Genomic DNA, 12,063 nt, shown 5'->3' with positions numbered 1-12,063 from the left:
TAGCTCACTCCACATTTGGGGTTCAACTCTTTTAGATTGTCTTCTCTCAAAATCAGAAGGACAGCTCTAGCTGGAAATCCTTAGCACAAAATAGATGAAGAGGCAGATGGTAAAGAGACAAATTAAGAAAATTTACCCTAGGAGAGATTAAGGAGAGCCACTGGGAAAGACATGGAGAAGAGAAAGGATATAGTGATTTCTCTGGCACATCTGAACAGCTTATGGCAACAGGGAAAAGGAAGGGAAAAGTCAAAGCTGAACTCAAGCTTTGGAACCTAAAGCTTGGAGGGATAGTAATGCCCCAAACAGAAAGAGGAAAGCCAGAGCTTGGGGGAGAACAAGGGTGGGAGGGGAATTTGATGAGTTCATTTGGGAATTGAATTGCCAGCCAAACATCTGGGTGGGGCTGCCCTACAGTCAGGAGAATGTGTGAAGCTAAAACTCAGGGACAAGTTCAGATGGGAGGTATTGGTTTGGGGAGTCATCTTCACAAAACAAAATTTGAAGCCATGAACATGGATGAGGCTGCCAAGGGAGAGATATAATGAAAAGGTTGATAGTAGAAGAGTCAAAGAAGATGAAGGCAAATATTATATAGTCTTGAAAAAGAAAAAAAAAGTTTGATAGCAGGAACTTAAAAAACCATTTAGTAGTCTCTGAAGAGTTTCTAGTGAGATCAGAGATCCAATATAATGAAATTACATTATATCACTGGAGGCAAGAACTAAGAAAACAATTAGTAACTCGTATCTTGAGCAACTAAGATGCAATTTCAGATCTTAAGGACCTAGAAGATACATCTCCAAACTAGATACTTAATGGTGCAAATGTGGCTCTTCCCGGTCTTGGTCCTACTTTGTGGCAACACAGCTAAACACACCAAGGTCAGAATTGTCAGCAGATAGAGGACCTATTATGGTGTGTCCTTCCGGAAAATGGCTAGGAAAATTGAAATAAGCCAGCAAGCCGAGTACAATTTCTCCTTCAGTGGCAAATCCAAAGTGAAGAGACCAGCTGTGGGGCTCTGGCGCTGTGGTTGCTGCATGAAAATAGTAGCCAGTGTTGCCTGGGCCCCCAACGCCACTCCTGCCATCACGGTAACGCCTGCCATAAAGAGACTGAACGAACTGAAAGACCAGCAGAAGCTCCACCATTTGAAACCTTGCTAGCCTGTAACAAATGGGTAAGTGTAGGCAACAAAATTACATGGTTTCTTGTTATTAATTGGATGTTCTGGTTTGCATTACATTGATTTTGTGTTCTCAAAAAAAGATTTGGAAATTAAAATCCTTTTAAGTTTTATGGGGAAAAAACTCCTGGCAAATGTGTCACAAAGGAGTTATTTTCTAAAATAATTGTATAAATAAGGGCTTTATGAGATCAGAGGTGGAAGGAAGGAGCTTGCGGTTCAATTCAGGAAAGTCTTCATTGCAAGTTTCTGGGCATCCTACATTACACACTCAAGGTACATGTGATAATCTTCAGTCATCTTCAACAGAACGAGGGGGGTTACATTTACTGTGCTTTAAAGGGAAAGCATTTGGAATAACTGTGAAAATTCGCAGTGCAAAAAAAAACAAAAACAAAAACAAAAACAAAAAACTTATACAGGGAAGTGATGGTAATCAGTTACCCTTTTAAAAATAGTCTTTTGCTTCCCGTATAAATAGTGCAAGTATATGAAAGATGCAAAATACTCCAAAAGATTGAGTTTGTCATAAAACTAGTTTTTAGAGTGTATAGCTTTATAACCTCAAAGAAAAAGTACAGAGCAGTTTCTAATAATCCTGTGAGGAGCAATACAGACTGACCATTTGGAAGTTAAAAACTCGTGTTTTGACTTTAATCTTGAAAGTTCATTTGAACCACATCTGGTTCATTTTTAAGTCCTGGTTTTATGCATTTGACAGGAAACTCGAGCAAAAAGAAAACAAATTTCTAGTGGTTTCTCCTTTCAGCTTTGTTCCCCTGCTGTGTTGTGCCAGTCAGTACTGGGCCAGAAATGATTCTTGCTTTCTAAATGATGCACCAAAGCTGCAGACAGTTGAGTGCTTATAAAGGTTCTGTTACTTTCTACAGTTAAAATAGGGCAGAGCTTCAAAGAAGGAAATGTTTCAGTGGAATAGAAGGGACAGCAAGATTTGAGCATCCTGAAGCAAAGAGGAAAGGAAGTTGTCTCCTTGTTTCACATTATATTTCATGCATAGAATAAGTAATTCTCCCTAGAAATCAACCCATTTACCTTTGTCTCTAATTCAAAAGAGGAATAATATGCCAGAAAGCTATTCAATGGGCAGAAATATCAAATAAGAAAGAAACGTTAGGTCCATCTTAATATTCCTCTATCAACTTAAGAGTAAAGTATTCCCCTAAGAGTATACTTTAAGTCTAACTTAAACAATTTCAAGCACAGTATATTTATGGAATTCCATATTAATGTTATGCAGAGCTAACAATTGCTTAAAATCCTATCTGATTTTAATTGACTATATCCTTCAGAAATCAATAGGAGCAATGATCAAGTCAAGAGATACTCAATTTCACCCCAAATTTAAGAAATTAAAATGGAGTACTATTTTTAAACTATGAAATAGTTTTAAAAGTTTGACAAAACAGTTCTACTAAGAATTTAGAGAAAACTGGCTCTCTTCTACTCTGTTGATGGGACTATAAGTTGGTCCAACATTTTGGAAGGGCGATTTGGCAATATGACTAAATTAAAAGCACACATTGCCTTTGACCCAATAATTCCTTGTTGGGGGGAATTTTTCCCATGGATATTTGCTTGCTCAGATAGGTAGATATATGCACCAGTTTACTTTAAAAAAAAAAAAAAAGAAAGAAAGAAAGAAAGAAAGAAAAAAATGATGCAAGGGCCGTGAGTTGGAGGGAAGGAAGGAGAGGCAGAAGTAGACAACCATAGGTCTAGAACAGTATGATCTGAAGTCCCCTGAAGTATTAATTAGAAATGCAGGTTTCCAGGCCCAACCCTAGTCTACTGAATCAGACTTTCTAGAAGTATGGTCTGGGAAACTGCATTTAAGTTAACTTGTCCAGTTAGTTGATCTTTACCGTACTAAAATTTGAAAGCTTTTCTCTCAGAGAGTTCAGATCCTGAAGAATAAGTCCTACCTGGACCCAGAAGTAGTCTCCTCACATTTATTTTCTCTTTAGATTTCTAGGAAAGTAGTAAGGGCCCATATTAAGCAGTGCATTAGATGTTAGTTGGTAAACTCATGGTGAAGAAATTGAGAAAAGAACCAGTCATGTTAAGAAAATCACTGGGTTGGAAATTTAGAATCTCTCAAGAAGACGATGAAAAAAAAATCAATATTGTGACAAAATCCAAGACCTAAGACAAAACTAAATTAGACCTGAAGCACAGATTAAGGTGGTGAAAGAGAAAACTAGAGCCCACGTATTTGCAGTTCCTCTGTTACCGTGTAACAACTGAGCATATATATTCTCTTCTTTCTATTGTACTTGAGTTACAACTTTTGATTATAGACAATTTTATTGTTCAAGTATAGATCCCCCAAATATTTGAAAGACAGTTGTAAATAAGCTTCTAAAGTTTGGAGGGCATATGTTCCCCCTGCAGAGTCTAGGACATTTTAAATAATAAAGATAAGTATAAATCCATATCCATGGGACTGTAAAATGTAAACTGAATTGAATTGGTTTCAATGGGCATTTACTGACTACTTATTATTATCTTGCAACGTGCCAAAGGGTTTTAGAGAACTGAGGCTGAATACAAAACAAGATCTCTACCCTCAAAAGGCTTATGGGCTCCCGAGCAAGGCTCATCTATAGATTAACTGTAATAAGAGGCAAAGTGACAGATTCCAAACCAAATATAGTAAGTAGCAAATCAAAGGTATGGGTATTTGAAGAGCTGTTATTTCTGTATGGAAAGGGTAGGTAAGGGAAGGCAGAACAAATGAGTCAAATGTACTCTAATGACGACGTTACACCTAGACTTCCCTCCACACAAGCAGACCAAGGAAGGCTTCAACACAGGAACTCAAGAGGATGGGGATGTGGGGAAAGAAATAGAAAGAGAACACTTTTGTAAAGATATGAGAGAGGGTAAGTGCTTAGTGGGACTGATTCTATCCAGTACATGAATAGAATACTATATACTCCAGTGATATTAGTTGAATAATTGTTATTGTTTTATTGAAGAATATGTAAGAGTCACAGACATCAACAAAACTTTTTTTTTTTAAAGATTTTATTTATTTATTTATTTGACAGAGAGAGAGAGATCACAAGTAGGCAGGGGCAGGTAGAGATTGGGGCGGGGGGTGGGGGGAAGCAGGCTCCCTGCTGAGATCATGACCTGAGCGGAAGGCAGAGGCTTTAACCCACTGAGCCACCCAGGCGCCCCTCAACAAAACTTCTTAAAGTAAACCTGTTTAAAATTGATGCCCTAAAACGGGAAGAGACCTGTGCATTTCCAAGTTCGTCCCACTTTGGCAGGCCTATTTTAAAAAAACCAGATGATTATGGGTGAAATAGCTGAAGGCCATTAGGAGATACAAGCTTCTAGTTATAAAATAAATAAGTCATGGTGACGAAAAGTTCAGCATAAGGAAAAAACATAGTCTATAAAATTGTGATCGCATTGTATGGTGACACATGGTGACCATACTTATTGGGATGAGCATTGCATAATGTATACAATAGTTTAATCGATATTTTACATACATAAAAGTAATATAACATTGTACATCTATTTTATTTCAGTAAAAGAAAGCATTAAAAAAATCCAGATGCCTAAAGGGAGCAGAATTTACCACCCTAAAATGTGTCTCTTTAGCATGAGGTTTATTTTAATTTAAATTCAATTAGCCAACATGCAGTACATCATTAGTTTCAGATGTTGAGTTCAATAATTCTTCAGTTGCATATAACACCCAGTGCTCATCACATCTCGTGTCCTCTTTATTTTTTTTTTTAAGATTTTATTTATTTATTTGACAGACAGAGATCACAAGCAGGCAGAGAGGCAGGCAGAGAGAGAGGAGGAAGCAGGCTCCCCGCTGAGCAGAGAGCCCGACGCGGGGCTCGATCCCAGGACCCCGAGATCATGACCCGAGCTGAAGGCAGCGGCTTAACCCACTGAGCCACCCAGGCGCCCCTCGTGTCCCCAGTTACCCCATCCCTCCACCCACCTCCTCTCCAGCAACCCTGTTTGTTCCCTAGAGTTAAGAGTCAGCATGAGTGGGCACTGGATGGCTCAGTTATTAAGTGTCTGCCTTTGGCTCAGTTCATGACCGCAGAGTACTGTGATCAAGGCCTACGTTGGGCTCCTTGCTCCACTGGAAGCCTGCTTCTTCTTCCACTCTCCCTGCTTGTGCTCCCTCTCATACTCTCTCTCTCTCTCTCTCTCTCTCTCTGTCAAATAAATAAATAAAATCATAAAAAAAGAGAGAGAGAGAGTCAGCATGAGGATTATTTTAAATTGGTTGTTATTATAAACTGATTAAGAAACAGCAGACACAGGTCAAGTTCTGAAACCTGAGAAGTTACTCTTTTTAAAAGACATTTATATTGATGAGGGAAATCTCTGTTTCTAAGGGTGTCTCCCTCTCTGTGCCAAGAAGAGGGGAATGACTCAGTCTCTAGAAACTTTTATCAATAGAGAAAACAAGACTGAAATCTGCATTACAACCATACCCTGGTTTGGTGTGCTTTTCCCTGTAATCTCCCTTAACTGCCGCCCCCAACATCTTCTTCTGTCTTTAGCTGAAGATGATATTTAAGGGGCTTTTTTTTTTTTAAAGATTTTATTTATTTATTTATTTGACAGACAGAGATCACAAGTAGGCAGAGAGGCAGGCAGAGAGAGAGGGGGAAGCAGGCTCCCTGCTGAGCAGAGAGCCCGATGTGGGGCTCCATCCCAGGACCCTGCGATCATGACCTGAGCCGAAGGCAGAGGCTTAACCCACTGAGCCACCCAGGCACCCCATTTAAGGGGCTTTGATGGCTTTGGCCATTTGGGGGTTACTCAGTTCTCCAGGGTGTCTTCCATGTATACAGGAAGTCTATATGAGGAAGCAAGAATTCTTCTCTGTAGAGGCCACTTTTAGGCAACAGGGTTGAACAATGGAAACCCGATGGAGATAAAAGGGCCCATAGCAACCATGGGGCTGAATGCAAACAGGTTCATTAGCCAACCCACCTTGAAATAGCCATAGCCCCTAGCTGACCAGTGGGCAACTTACAACCCAGCACAGGAACCAAAAAAGAAAAATTCCATATGTTCCATACCTCCTCACCTTCCCCCCTTCACTACAGCCTCTCACCACTGCCTCCTGGCAGACAGTCTCTCCTTTGCTGTCCTGCTGGCTGCTCTTCTGCAGTGTATTCAACCCTTCCGCCTCCTGTGGCACCTGGGCGGCTCAGTGGGTTAAGAGTCTGCCTTTGGCTCAGGTCATGATGCCAGAGTCCTGGGATGAGCCCTGCTCAGCAGGGAGCCCCCTTCTCCCTCTCATTCTGCCTGCCACTCCCCCTGCTTATGCTCTCGCTCTCTCTCTCTCTCTCTGACAAATACATAAAATCTTTTAAAAATTAAAACGAAACAAAAAACCTTCCAAATCATTAGTTCTGCCTTGGTACAGTCTTTCACCACCTGTGCCACAAGGCTCCACCCAATCAGGTTGCCCCACATTATCCTCTCAAATGTCCTTCTAACTGGACTAAGATCCAAATTGGCATAAGACAGATTCATGGGAGAAAATCAAATTTAATAGGTGTCCATGGAGGGAATTCACATAGACAAGGAAATTCCAAAGACAGTCAGGTAAAATGAGGCATATATGTCATTCAGAACTAAGTAGAGGGAGTAGGGGGTCTGGGATTTCAGAGAACAGGAATGAACTTCCCAGGGTGCTCAGAAGAGCAGATGCTTGGTAATTAGATGTTTGCCCTACCATACAGATAGGTCACTCAGATAAAATTTACACCTGCTAATAATTTTTAGTCTGAAAGGCCCCTAGTTTAGATTCTTCTGTGTGGCTAAGGGAGGAACAAAATTTCACTTGAGCCCACAAGTTCTCAGGTGCTTTCAGCTCAAAATAACCCACAGGCCAAAGCGGCACATTCGGTGAGGGGCCTGTCCTGAACCCCTTCATATATATGTTATTAAACTTCATTTTTCTCCTGTTTATCTGTTTTATATCAATTTAATGATGAGGCCAGCCAAGGAACCTGGATGGTAAGAAGGGAAAACTTTTCCACCCGTAGAGTTTTAGCAAGTGGGGTGGGACCTTCACCAGCCAGTCACTGATTGTTTTAGGTGATCAGCAGCTGAGAGATTCTTGGACCTCTGACAAAAAGCTGGCAGTATGCACATACTGGTGTACATTTAACAGACATTCCAGTAGGCTGAAGATCCAAAAAGAGAGGGAGTCATGGGAACCTCTGATTTATAGCCAGTGGGTCAGAAGCATAGGTAACAGCCTGGGCTTGCAACTGGCAACAGCGTTCTGTTTGTCCAGCAGTGCCAGTTCTCAGGAGAGTTTGTTGTAAGGGGTCCGGTTTCATAAGGGACCTTTGTTGTTTCAACCTCTGTTGTTTTGAGAGTGCTGGAAAAGGCCCATTCCAATAGCGCCTGCCCAGTGTCACAGATTAGCGGGTCTGTGACCGGAGGCATCTCACATTCTCGTGGGAAACTGGATACACAGCTCTACACCGTTCTTACCACCTGTGCCAGTGAAGTCTGACTTCTGAGGCTACTGCTGGGAGTGAGCTTTTTTAATTTTGTGGGTGCTGCATCTTGTGTGTTCTCCCTTGGGGACACCTCTTGGGTCTGTGGTTAAGGCATAAAAAGCCTTGTTGGTTTGAGTCATTATTAAGATTAAAATAAGTTCCTACTCATCAATGGTTAGATAATGGATCCTTTGCACTGGACAAATTTCTGTATCTAATTTTTTTTTTTCAAAGAGCTTTTATCCTAAACAATTGTCTTATTGGAAAGACCAAATTGAAAAGTAAATACAAAGGATGATGGCTAGCCTTAGGGACCAACTCCCTTAATAAGTTGGAAGAATAGAAATTAAACATAGTACAAAAAGTAGAGTCCTCATCTAACGTAAATTTCCCTTCTCCAGTCTCTCATACACTCCTTTATCCCCACCTCCTTGTCCCAGACCCTCCAGAAGATCTTTTATATCTCTGGCCCCCTGGCTTAACCCCCATTTCACAATCCAGCCTCATTATCCTAGCAAAGTCCCTTACACACCCAAACTTCTCCAATTGCCCCAGAAAATCCTTTAAATACCCAGCTTCCTGTTTTTGTTTATTTGTTTTTAAGATTTTATTTATTTAGGGGTGCCTGGGTGGCTCAAGTGGGTTAAGCCTCTGCCTTCAGCTAAGGTCATGATCTCAGGATCGAGCCCTGTATCGGGCTCTCTGCTCAGGGTGGGGCCTGCTTCCCCAACTCTCTCTCTCTCTCTCTGCCTACTTGTGATCTCTGTCTGTCAAATGAACAAATAAAATCTTCTTTAAAAAGATTTTACTTATTTATGTATTTGAGAGAGAGAACTTGAGCAGGGAGCCCAACGCCACTGCTACTAATGGGGCTCCATCCTAAGACCCTGATCCAAGGACCTTGAGATCATGACCTGAGCCGAAGGCAGATGCTTAACCAATTGAGCCACCCAGGCACCCTGCCCCCCACCACCCCTGCAGCTGCCTGCTTTGACTTACCTTTTTCTACAAGATTTATAGACGGCACTCTCGTCTGATTTCCACCCCCGGGGTATACAGGTTACTCATGTAAACATTAAAAGTCAGGAAGTGAATTTAGCAGAAGCACCTTAGACTAGGGTAGAGCTCACTCTGCTGTTTCTTACAATTCCTCCTACTTTCCAGGGCTCTGTAATCACACGGTGCCAACTTCAAGCCTTCCTATACAATGTTCTTTGTGGATGTATCCTGGACCTCCACTGCAAAAAATTCATATCCCCTGGACAGCGCAGGTCTTCTAAATTATAAAGCCCTTTCAGAAGACCCCACCAAATTTAGAAGGGAGTTGGAAAGATTAGTGGTCATTCATAAGCCCACTTAGAGAGACCTAGATTGGCTGTTAAGGGGTGTTCTTCCCTCCCAAGATTATACAATAGTTATCAGACAAGCCAGATGGCCCCCTGGGGGAACTTCCTCCCCTCACCCCAAAAGGAAACAGATGACCAGAATCTCTTCCAGGCAGTCCTCCAAATGACCAGGAAATAGCTCAGCTGGAAGCTGGTAGGGGCTTGATAGAAACAGTCTCAGAGACTTTCTTCCTAAAGTGAATTGGTCTAAGGTTGAGTTATGGTTTGGAAAGAAGAGCATCCAAAGGCCTTTGTTAAATACTGTATACAGACTTTTTAAAGACATAAAACATTAAGCCCTGAAGTTCTAAAACAAAGACATTTTTTAAAATTCCCATTTTATTTGTAATGGAAGTCTTCCTGATATAAAGAAACAAATCGAAGATAATTTAATTGGATGGGTAGGTCAGCCCCTTGATATTCAGGCTGCAATCCTGTTCTTTAAGGAATTTGAAACAACTGTCTTTATCGTGCAAATCTCTACGAAGCCAGAAATGTGGCTCTAGAAGCAATTCAAAGCTTACTATTCTCACCAATCTCCAAACTCCCTACTCATCTCAAAATACTTATAGGTATTGTAAAAGATCAGGACATTGGAAGCACAAACGTCATGCCCTTAGGGAAAGGAAAACATTTAAATAGTAACTACCATAGGGGAGCCTGGCTTGTTGGTAGAGTGTGTAACTCCTGACCTTGGGGTCATTAGTTCAACCTCCACATTTGGCAAAGAGCTTAATTAACCAAAACAAAACAAGGTAGGATTAATTTAAACCTCTGCTAAGAGGCAAATATACCCTAAAGCTCCTACTGTGAGGCCTTGCCAGGTCTGAGGACCCAGGAGGGGTCTGGAAGGACCAGCCAGAGGGGTCCTTGGCTATATGCAGGATAGAAATAGAATTTGAGCCAGTAGGAAGTGAGACTAGAGTTTACTGATGATATATGAAGAAAGAGCAGATATAGATGGAGAGGCTGGGAGACTCAGAAACGAAAAAGAGAATGAGTCTTGTTTAAGCTTGGGGTCTGCTGTTTTTACTGAGGACGGTCATCTGGTGTATGTATCTTCTCAGGCATTCAGGAACTGGTCAAACAAGGACAAGGGTTCAGCAGTACTCCATAAGTTACTTACACCCTATAGCCAGGGGTCTTGGTGTCAGGGTGTCTGTAGTCAGTGGTCTTGGAAAATGTACTTGATAACCTTGCCTTGTGACTCTTTAGATGTTATCTATTATGCTGGAAGTCTCAAAAAAAAAATCATTAACTCCTTGACCTTTATAAGGAGGACATACATTAAGGCAGGGGTGCAGGTTCTAGCAAGAATAGAAGCAGGAAAAGTAGCAAAGGAAAAAAAAAAGCAGCTGTTTTCCTTTGCATCTCTTCAGTTTCCCTCTCTCACCATCTTGAAGGAAAACTGGATAATTTCTCTGTGTCTTTGTGATGTAGATTTTCTTTCTTTTTCTTTCTTTCTTTCTTCCTTTTTTTTTTAAAGTTTTTATTTATTTATTTGACAGAGAGAGAGATCACAACTAAGCAGAAAGGCAGGCAGAGAAAGAGGGGGAAGCAGGCTCCGTGCAGGGTCTCCATCCCAGGACCCTGAGATCATGACCTGAGCCAAAGGCAGAGGCTTAACCCACTGAGCCACCCAGGCGCCCATGATGTAGATTTTCTACTCCCATCTTCTCTGGTAACTAAGAGCCATTTTTTGAAATACAAACTTTAGGGAGAAGTTTCTCATCAGAAGAAATACAAAGGGGGTAGGTATTTAGAAAGTAGGCTAATAAAAAATCTTAAATGGATTCTTCACAAATATTAGTAGAAAAAGCTTTAGCCATCTAAGGAGGTAAACTTAATTTATTCCATTTGCCAGAAACACAGCTTGGATCCAACTTCTCTTTTACAAACCAGTAAGTTTTGCACTATTATGCCCATCTCATAGCTAAAGTTTTATTTTACTTTATTTTTTTAAGATTTTATTTATGTATTTATGTATTTATTTATTTAAGAAAGAGAGAAAGCATGAGCAGGGGGAGGGGCAGAGTGAGAGGGAGAAAGAGAATCTCAAGAAGATGCCACGCTAAGGTTGGGCACCAATGCAAGCTGGATCTCACAACCCTGAGATCATGACCTGAGCTGAAACCAAGAGTCAGATATTTAACCAGCTGAGCCACCCAGACATCCTTCATAGCTAATATTTTAAAACAAAGCTTTAAGATTTCTTTGAGTCTGTCTGTATGTTTATGTGTATCTATGCATGTAAACACATGTTAATAGATATGGGATATTTTTGTTGCTAAAATTAATTTGCAGGGGAGCTTGTTTAATTGGCTTAAAAACAAATTCTTCTAAACAGTTGTTGGAAACAAATGATTTAGATAGACGTAACTGGGATAAGATGTAAGTTATAGATAAACTTTTTTTTTTAAGATTTTATTTATTTATTTGACAGAGAGAGATCACAGGTAGGCAGAGAGGCAGGCAGAGAGAGAGGAGGAAGCAGGCCCCCTGCTGAGCAGAGAGCCCAATGTGGGACTCAATCCCAAGACCCTGAGATCATGACCTGAGCCGAAGGCAGAGGCTTAACCCACTGAGCCACCCAGGAGCCCTATAGATAAACTTTTTAACAGTTATTATATTTTAAAGTATGTGTCCTTAGAAAAATTTCCCAGATCTCTGGTAATTTGAAACTTTAGTTTTGCTAAGTTAAAATAAAATATGAGATATTTATTGAATATCTAAATCATTTTCAAATAAGATAAAATATTGATTGTAGAAAGAAAGAATTAAGCCTCAATAGAAATTATAGTGCATAGATACCAGATTTTATTTTATTTTATTTATTTATTTGACAGACAGAGATCACAAGTAGGCAGAGAGGCAGGCAGAGAGGCAGGCAGAGAGAGAGAGAGAGGAGGAAGCAGGCTCCCCGCGGAGCAGAGAGCCCGATGTGGGGCTCGATCCCAGG

The 12,063-nt window shown here is 40.8% G+C and overlaps 1 pseudogene; it reads left to right on the top strand.

Moving 5' to 3' along the window:
• Window positions 1–827: 827 nt before the first annotated feature.
• On the top strand, window positions 828–1,169 carry LOC111158784 (annotated as a pseudogene).
• Window positions 1,170–12,063: the final 10,894 nt, after the last annotated feature.

Source organism: Enhydra lutris, unplaced genomic scaffold, assembly GCF_002288905.1.
Source record: "Enhydra lutris kenyoni isolate GAN:26980312 unplaced genomic scaffold, ASM228890v2 scaffoldscaffold63, whole genome shotgun sequence".
Lineage (NCBI taxonomy): Eukaryota > Metazoa > Chordata > Mammalia > Carnivora > Mustelidae > Enhydra > Enhydra lutris.
The sequence above is the reverse complement of the archived record's forward strand: the minus strand, read 5'-3'. Positions and strand labels throughout refer to the sequence as shown.